We start from the raw sequence: 10,164 nt of genomic DNA, 5'->3' as shown, positions 1-10,164 counted from the left end.
ATGATATGAATGCAGAATGATGTGATGCAATGCAGTGACATGCAAATCAAGGTTGATGTATCTGCTTGAATATTTGTTGGGTTGCACTGTCTGAAGAGAAACCCACTGAAGAATGTAATACGAGATCAAAACTCTGCTCCAGAAAACCGGGTTGGTTGTATATCATGAGGCACAGGATCAGAACTTCAGCATGAATTCTGAACCGGGAACCATAGAACACAGTCATCGACTTAGAACCCATACTTCAGAACCAACGGTCACCAACAAGAACCAAACAAAAGTCACCAACAGGACATGGTCACCAACAGAACAAGTCACCATCAGTACCTGTAAATGATCATTCCCGCCCCACTCATAGGTGTAATCTAGGCCAGGGTAAGGTTAAGAGAAATGCAGGATAAACAATCCTTTCAAGAATATCATCATATGCATACCAGGTGTATGCAACGATAATACCCCATCAGAATCTGAACTGCTCGTGATACCATGTTCTGCTAAGTGGCGCCATACGACCCGCTTCCCATGAATCACACTTTTCCCAAGTGTCCTAAAGTTCACTCATAGCCTGTGTATTGGGCCTTTTACCTCTTGTGACTCCCATCCAACAGTGAAACAGATACACAGCCAGTACAGTATGCATGAAACAGTAAAGCGCACATAGGATGCAATGCAAGCAGATATGTATGCAAAGCAATAAATAACACACAATAGACAATAAACAAACAAACGCTAGGAAAGGCCCACTAGGGAAAATGTGTCCCCAGCAGAGTCGCCAGCTGTCGCAACCTGAAAAAAGGAATGTGAAAAAACGACCGACGAAAAAGAAATGACAGAAGAGTCGCCACCGTGCGTTATTTATCCCAAAGGAGGGAAAGGAAACGCTCGAAGTAAACCTGGAGAAAGGAAAGGAAAAGACGAGGTCTCGTAACCAAATCTTGGGTTCGGGAGCCGATTATGCAAAGGGAAGGTATTAGCACCCCTACGCATCCGTAGTACTCTACGGGATCCACTTTTGTTGTTCTTGTCTAAAGGGTGTGTGTATATCTGATGTACTATTTACTAAAATAGGGGTCAAAAGAAAATGACTCGCACGGATGTCGCATCCACTGCATACGTATCTCATATGAATATGAGAATCAGAGTCTTCGTAGCTCGGCTACCTATGGGTTAGAGAGGAGTGTGATCGCTAAGACATCGCGTCTTATGCCTACGTATCTCATCTGGAATGAGAATCAGAGCAAGCCGTAGTTCGGCTAACTACGGGTTAAGGGTTTGGATGAACGACGTTACTACGCAATCTATCGGATGCTTGACCTTTGGAGACTTACTCGCCTGTAGTAGAAGGAGTAAACGTGTTCTTAGGAGAAGAAAAATCAATGAGTTTGTTTGTGTTTTAGGAATGCTCATGCAAAAAAGGAAGTCCTAGACGAAGGAACAGTGCAACCTTAATTGACATGCAAACGGTGAGGCTATACGAAGCCTAGCAATCCTATGGGGAGACGATTACACCACACAAAACATGTATCATAAAATAAACACACCAACGAGGGGGCTCAAACATACATGGGTAGGGCTTTAGTCAAGAGAGGTCATATCAACCTTGACAAACAAGCCATGGAAAGGTAATCAAATGGGCTCTTAACCACTGACATTGAACGTCAGGGTGAGCAGATCAAAAGGGTAATGAGGATAAGACATCATAGCTCTTAACCCTGGACAGGGTGAGCTCATGACAAAAAGTGGGGATTCAGAAAGGTGGAACCCTCTCCACTGACTGACTGGACAAAAAATCTTGGGCTTTTGTTCTGAAGCATCGACACGTAGTGTGATCTTAAAGAACGACGCACTGAATAACGGGGGATTGACTACTAATCCCTTTTATCCGTCAATTGCCTCTTCATGGAGGTCTTCAACACTGGTGCCTCTTCTTGGAGGTCTTTGGGCACAAAAGAAAACATTGCCTCCTATTGAGGTCTTCCAACTAAGAAAGCGGTAAAATGCGGGAAAGATAAAGGATCAAGAGATCTACCGCACGGATAAAGATCCGAAGTAATAACAACTAAAGAAGCAAGAAACCCAGAGATCTCTCGAGCTTGCACCATCAAAGAAAGCAAATCAGTACAGGTAATCGGAATAAATCTCCAAATGATACCCCATAAATAAAGTGGAATACCCAGCAAGCTATCCTTTCAGAGTCATGTGAGCCCTTACAAAAACTCAACAAACAGGTTAGAGAAACAAGATAGGGTGAAATCAAGAGTTGCACCAAACAAAGGAGTCACATGAATCATGCCATTAAAGTTCACAAAAAGCTCACAAAAAGCAACCAAGGGTAGGAGGCCTAAACCTCTTGTCAAATAAACGCATTAAAAGGGTATCAAAAATTTCAGGTTGAAAGTATAAAGTAGTGGAAATAGCGCAAACCTGATTGGAGAGATCGAATGAAATTGAATTGCCCGGTTGGGTTTGCAAAGCAATCTGAGGGTTTATATGAGATGGAATTGGCTCTTTGCAGATGAGTTCCTTTCAGACTCTGGAGGTTGCTCTGAACTCTGTTAGCTCTTCTCTCACTATCTTTTTCCCAGGGTTTTTTTGGGAGATGAAAGTCTAGAATTTATAACCTGATTTTTGTGACTTTGCGGGCTCAAAAGAGAGAGGTCCAAGTCCAAGATTTTTCTGTTATATTTTATTTATTTATTTATTTATTTTATTTTATTTTATTTTATTTTATCTTATTTTTTATTTTTTATTTTTTTTCAAAACGCGTGGGATTCGCCTAGCGAGCATGACAGTTCAAGAAATTCCTCTGAGCGTAGGTGATTCTGGTGGCTTTTCTTGGGACTCGCTAGGCGACCCATTCTGCTCGCCTAGCGAGCATGACAGCTCATGAACAAACTTTTTCTCCTACAAGATTAACGTTTTGACTGATGAATAGACCCCATTTGAACAGGTTGGAAGTATCTCAAGCCATTCCCTTGTGTTGACTGTTCACCCAGATAGGACCCACAAAGTGTCTTGGATGATATTCACGCTTCTTGGATCTAATTCCGATTGACATGATGAAATGCAATATGAAATGTTAAATGACCTAAAAATGAACGCATGAATGAGGGGGGCAAATTTTGAGGTATTACAGATTTACCTTTTATTTCTACTTCTCCACTTTGGAAAACTCTTATGACCTCAAAAGGGCCATACCATCTAGAACAAAGTTTTCCTGGAAATAATTTAAGTGGAGAATTAAAGAGAAGCACTATGTAACCCTCGTTGAATTCTCGCCTTGTTATTCGTTTATCATGCCACTGTTTGGTTCTTTCCTTGAAAATCTAGGCATTTTCATATGCATTTAATCTGAGTTCTTCTAGTTCATGGATATCTAAGATTATTTTCTCTCATGCCGCTGTGTAATTCATATTTAGGGTTTTAACGACCCAATAAGCTTTATGCTCGAGTTCTACAGGCAGGTGACATGATTTACCATAAACTAGTTTAAATGGAGTGGCTCCTATCAGAGTTTTATAAGCCCACAGAGCTTCATGAAGTTTTGCATACCAATCTTTCCTAGAATTTGCAACTATTTTCTCTAATATTTGCTTAATTTCTCTATTGGAAACCTCAACTTGCCCACTTGTTTGAGGGTGGTAAGGCGTTGCTACTCAGTGTCAGACTCCATATTTGAGCAAGAGTCTTTCAAAGATGTTTGAATTGAAATGGGATCCACCGTCTCTAATGACAATCCTTGGTACACCGAATCTAGGAAAAATTACATTCTTGAAAAGTTTGATGACTACTCGTTAGGGGTGGCAAACGGGCATGCCCTCCCCATTTAGGCCCGCCCCGCAAAAGCCCGTAAAAAAACGGGGCGGGGCGGGGCGGCCATAGTTCAGGATGTGGGCCTAAAACTTAGACCCGCCCCGCAAAAAAGTGAGGGCGGGGCGGGGAAAGCCCGCGGGCACTGTATTATTTAAGCCTAAAAACGCAAAAATTTATGTAAATACACGTGCCCGCAAAAGCCCGCGAAAAAAACGGGGCGGGGCGGGGCGGACATATTTGAGGGTGAGGGCCTAAATCCTTGGCCCGCCCCGCACAAAAGTGCGGGCAAAACGGGCATGCCCCGCGGGCCGAGCCCGTTTTGCCACCCCTACTACTCGTGCATCATTAGTAGGAGAGGCTACTGCCTCAATCCATTTCGATACATAATTGACTGCAACGAGTATGTACTTATTACCAAAATAAGATGGAAAGGGGCCCATAAAATCTATACCCCAAACATCGAAGACTTCCACTTCTAAGATACCTTTCAGTGGCATCTCATCGCGTCTAGAGATATTTCCAGTGCGTTGGCACCGATCTCAATTTATAACCATGGTGTGGACATCTTTCCAAAGATTAGGCCAAAAGATACCAGATTGTAAGATCTTCACACAAGTCTTTGAGGTGCTTGCATGCCCTCCATAGGATGCAGAGTGGCAATGTGATATGATATCATTTACTTCCGATTCAGGGACACATTGACAAAAAGTACCATCGGCACCTCTCTTGAAGAGTAGGGGTTCATCCCAATAGTAATGTTTAAGATCATGTAAGAAATTTCTTCTTTTGCTGGTAAGTTAAGTCCAGTGGAAGTACTCCAGCTGCTAAGTAGTTGAGAAAAAGTCAGCATATCATGGTAGTGTGGTTTTGGTGCAAATCGATTCCACAACTTCATTAGTTTCTGTGTGATTATACATCAAAGAACATTCGGATGTTTCACTTTCTAACTGGGCTATAAGTCAATCGTAGGGGAAATCGTCATGGATGGGCACTTGTTCGGGTTTTAGGTCCACAGTCCTAGAGAGATGATCTGCTACCACGTTTGAGTTCCTTTCTTATCTTTGATTTTAAAATCGAATTCTTGTAAAAGCAGAATCCATCTTAAAAGTCTTGGTTTAGAATCCTTCTTACTTAACAGGTACCTAATTGCAGCGTGGTCGGTATAGACAATTAGTTTTGCTCCCACTAAGTAGGAACGGACTTTATCTAAAGCGAACAAAATGGCTAGGAGTTCCTTTTCTGTAGTGGCGTAGTTCATCTGCGTGCTGTCTAAGGTTCTACTTGCATAGTAAATCGCATGAAGCTTTTTATCTTATCTTTGTCCTAAGACAGCGCCAACGACATAATCACTAGTGTCACACATTATCTCAAATGGCTTACTCCAATCAAGTGGTTACATAATGGGTGCGGTAATAAGAACATTTTTCAGATGTTCAAATGTTTTTAAACAATCTTCATCGAATATGTTTTTGAATCATCTTTCATTAGTAAGCCCGTTAGTGGTTTGGTTATTTTAGAGAAATTCGGCGTGTCCTAAGAAACTGCAAATTTCTCTAACGATTTTTGGAGGTTGAAGATTTTCTATAATTTCTATTTTTTCTTTATCCACTTCAATTCCTCGGTAGGATACAACATGTCCAAGTACGATTCCTTGTCAGACCATGAAATGGAATTTTCCCCCAGTTTAATACAAGATTGACTTTAATGCATCTTTCAAGTACCATTTCTAGGTTCGATAGACATCCTTCAAAACTTTGCCCACAAACAAATAAGTCGTCCATAAACACTTCCATTATTTCGTCTATAAAATCATCAAAGATCGACATCATACATCTCTGAAATATTGCAGGAGCGTTGCACAATCGAGATGACATTCGTCAATAAGCAAACGTACCATAAGGACAAGTGAAGGTAGTCTTTTCTTGGTCATCAGGATGAATAAGAATTTGGAAGAATATTGAGTATCCATCTAAATAACATAAATGAGAATGTTTGACTAGTCATTCAAGCATTTGATCGATGAAAGGCAATGGAAAATGATCTTTACGAGTGGATTTATTCAGTTTTTTATAGTCTATGCAGATCCTTCATCTGATTTGAATTCGTTTTGCTATGGATTCACACTTTTCGTTACTGACGACCGTAACACCTCCCTTCTTTGGTACGACATGTACTGGCCTGACCCAGTTACTGTCGGATGTCGGGTATATAATTCCTGCTTCTAATAGCTTTTGTACCTTCTTTTTGACTACATCACTCAAGATGGGATTTATTCTTCTCTGATGTTCTCTAGAGGTTTTACAGTCCGCCTCTAGCATAATGTGATGCATACATATAGAGGGACTTATTCCTTTAAGATTTGAGATGTTATAGGCTAAAGCTGTTGGATACTTTCTTAAGACATGAAGTAATTTTTCAGTTTCTGTCTGTCTAAGTCAGCGTTGACTATTACTGGTCCTTCAAACTCGGTATCTAGGAATTCATACCTTAGGTTTTTGGGTAGTGTTTTAAGTTCTACAGAAGGTTTCTTTAGGCATGGAATTGGATTGGGTGTTAGTGTTAGACATTCCCTTAGACTGTCATCAATATATGGCTCACGCCAATTGTCGTCTTCGAAAATAGGAGGTGCTGGAACCTTTAGTACTTCAGTATACTTAGACAGTTCCCTCTCCATTTCTTTCACACATTCATCGATGACGTCTAAGAGGCAACATGAATCTTCTATAGCTGGTGCCTATAAGAATTGAGCTAAAATAAATTCGACTTTTTCTTCACCATCTTCGAAAGTAAGCTTTCCTTTCTTGACATCTATGATGGCTCCAGCTGTGGCTAAAAAAGGTCTTCCTAAAATAATAGGGATGTGGTAATCCTCCTTTATATCCATTATTACAAAGTCGGTGGGAATATAGAATTGACCTATACGAACGAGAATGTTCTCTAGCATACCTATTGGAAATTTAACAGAATGGCCAGCTAGTTGTAGAGACATCTTCGTTGGTCTTAGTTCTCCTAAATTTAGTTTCTTGCATGTGGATAAAGGCATTAAACTAACAGAGCTTTATCTATGATAAACTTTCTGATTACACATGGTATGGAAAAACTACCTGGGTCTTTCAGCTTATGAGGCATGTTGTTTTGAATAATAGCGCTACACTCAGCAGTAAGCATAACCGTTTCATTATCCTCAAGCTTTTTCTTATTAGATAAGATTTCTTTAAGGAATTTAGCATATGAAGGCATTTGCGTAATGACTTCTATGAATGGTATAGTGATATTAAGCTGCTTTAGAAGTTCTACGAATTTCTTAAATTATCCTTCATTTTTGGACTTAGCAAGTCTTTGAGGATAAGGTATAGGTGGTTTGTATGGTGGCATAGGCACATAAGGTGTTTCTTTATCTTCTACTTCTCCATTTTTATCTTCCTTTCCATCATTGGTTGGTTCGTTTACCTTTTCAATTCCTTTACCATAGTTTTGATACATGGCTAGATTTTGGAGTCTTGGGTCAACTGGTTCATCTAATTTTGCCCCATTTTGCAATGTGATAGCATTAGCATGACCTTTTGGGTTTAGTTGTGGTTGACCAGGAAATGCTCAAACTAGGGCTACTATTGTTGCTTGTTGTTGGGCTACTTGGAAAATTTGGGTTTCTAACATTTTGTTATGGGTAGCCATAACATCAAGCTTACTTGACATTTGCTTCATCAGTTCGCTAGTATGAGCATTTTGATTTGCGAAATCTTTGTTTTGTTGAGCTTGAGCATTCATAAAATTCTCCATCATGATTTCTAGATTTGACTTTCTAGGTACTTGTGGAGCAACAAGGGATCTTTTCTGATAACCATGTGGAATAGCAGGTGTTGGGTTTGGAGGAAACAAAGCATTGATGTTTTTGTAAGAAAAGTTCGAATGATTTCTCCAGCCAAGATTGTAAGTGTTAGAATATGGGTTTCCTTGAGCGTAATTTACTTGGTCGGTAGGAATATCATCCAATAACTGACAATTAGCATTAGTGTGCCCAGGGGTTCCACACAATTCACATTTTGGTGTTATTGCAACTACTGTAGTTATTGGTGTTATGGCTAAGCTTTCGATCTTTTGAGTAAGTGCATCCATTTTAGCATTGACGCGGTCTATGCCATTGACTTCATACATTCCGCCTTTCTGAGTTTGTTTTTCTACAGCAACACGTTTACCTCCCCATTGGAAATGATTTTGAGCCATGTTCTCGATGAGCTCATAGGCTTCAGCATATGGTTTGTCCATTAAAGCACCACCAACTACATCGCTCAAATTCATTTTAGTGTTGTACAAAAGACCATTGTAGAAAGTATGGATAATCATCCATTGCTTAAGTCCATGGTGTAGATAAAGTCTCATCATATCCTTGTATATTTCCCAAGTGTCGAAAATAGATTCGTTGTCTTTTTGCTTAAATCCGTTGATTTGAGCTCTTAGCATAGCCGTCTTGCTTGGTGGGAAATATCGGATTAAAAAGACTTTCTTCAACTCGTCCCATGTGGTTACAGAGTTCGAAGGCAGAGACTGGAGCTAAGCTCTAGCTCTATCTCTTAAGGAAAAAGGGAAAAGACGTAGTATAATTGCTTTGGGACTGACACCATTTGCTTTCGTCGTGTCTGCGTACTGCATAAACACTGACAAATGTAAGTTTGGTTCGTGTGTAGGACTACCTGAAAGTTGGTTTTGTTGAACGGCTAATAATAGCAAAGGCTTCAACTCGAAATCATTTCGGTTGATGCAGGGACAACAATGTTGTTGTGTGGTTCCTCCTGTGAAGGAACAACATAATACTTAAGAGGACGATTTTATGGTACATCAACCATAACTGGTTTAGGTTTTGATTTTTGTTTTGGAAAAGGAAGATTGTACTTAATTCGAAAATTATAAACTCGGTGTTGTAAATTAATAAAACGCTCGACTTTGTCAACTGGTTGTTCTAGCTTTTCTCCTTGTGAGCGAGTGCTTGGCATACAATTGACGGTTAATGAGGGTAAATAAAATAAAAGTTGCCTTAGTCTATACTGCGCAACAACAGAATCACAATATTGACTAAATTAGTCCCCGACAACGGCGCCAAAAATTTGATCGTGACAAACGTGTTTGTCGGATAATAACTGCAAGTATACAGTTTATCACGTAGTTTTAAAAGATTGTCGAACCCACAAAGACTAATAATCAAACTAATGTTATCTATCGTTGCAATGCAAAGCTAAGGCTAAAGGTTAAAAAGGATACAAACGAAAATATAAACGCCTATTGCTAGAGTTTTAAAAATGATGATAAAACGAGCCCGAAATATGGATTTGATATTCCTAAGGGATTAGGTAGAATTCAGGTACTAATTACGATTTTATTACGTTATGTAGAAAATATTGATTTAAGGGCCATGTCTCACACTCTCGCGCTATTGACTAAAACCACACCTCCTAACCACTGGATTTTTCTCTCACTCGCTCGTTTTAATTAGAAAGCATATTTTGAAAACCAATGAGATCCTAAATGATATCTAAAGTGCTCTCGCTGTTTTTAGGATCGATGCATAGTTTCCACTATTCGGTTCCTTCCTCACACTCTCGCGCTATCGGCTAGAACCTTAGTTTGCTCTTCACTCTCGTGTCAAAACAATGAGACATTCAATTGGAAACTAAAACCAAAATAGAATTTAATCACAATTTTGCACCTACTGTTTCTATCGAGTCCCGTCGATAACGACGATCCTCATACGCCGAACTCAAGGATATTTAGAAAGACCTAATTGTAATTAAAAACAACATGATCAAAGCAACTAAACTTAAAAACAACATGTCATGTAATGTAGTAAAGGCAATAACAAGTATAAATAATAAAGTAGTAAAAACCTAAAATTAAAGAAAACAGAAACTTGAATTGAAATGAAAATGCCGGCAGGGTTGTTCTTGATCCAAGAGTAAAATGTAAATGAAAGGAAATCAAGTGTGACAATCCCTCGATGTGAGTTATTGTCACTTTTACAGGTAAATTTATGCCTAATACTACAAAGCAAATTCGACAGAGCTTCCGCACAACTTGGATGATTTTGAAACACACACAGGACTCCTATTTATAGAGCCTTGCACCCTTGTAACTTCCCTTGATCGTGCAAGCGAAGTCGAGGGAAGCGAAGTTGGAGAAAACTACACAAAACCACCTACTTTCATAGAACCGCTGTCTACATGAGAATGGCGAATGCCATTAGGGAAATGGCGAACGCCATTGACTTGGTCATAAAATGACGTGGCAGGCTAGGACAATGGCGAACACCATATACACACGGTGAACGCCCTTTGGGCAGAATGGGCAAAATCTTGCTCT

The sequence above is a fragment of the Lathyrus oleraceus genome, chromosome 3, assembly GCF_024323335.1.
Source record: "Lathyrus oleraceus cultivar Zhongwan6 chromosome 3, CAAS_Psat_ZW6_1.0, whole genome shotgun sequence".
NCBI classification, from domain to species: domain Eukaryota; kingdom Viridiplantae; phylum Streptophyta; class Magnoliopsida; order Fabales; family Fabaceae; genus Lathyrus; species Lathyrus oleraceus.
Note: the sequence above shows the minus strand (reverse complement) of the source record.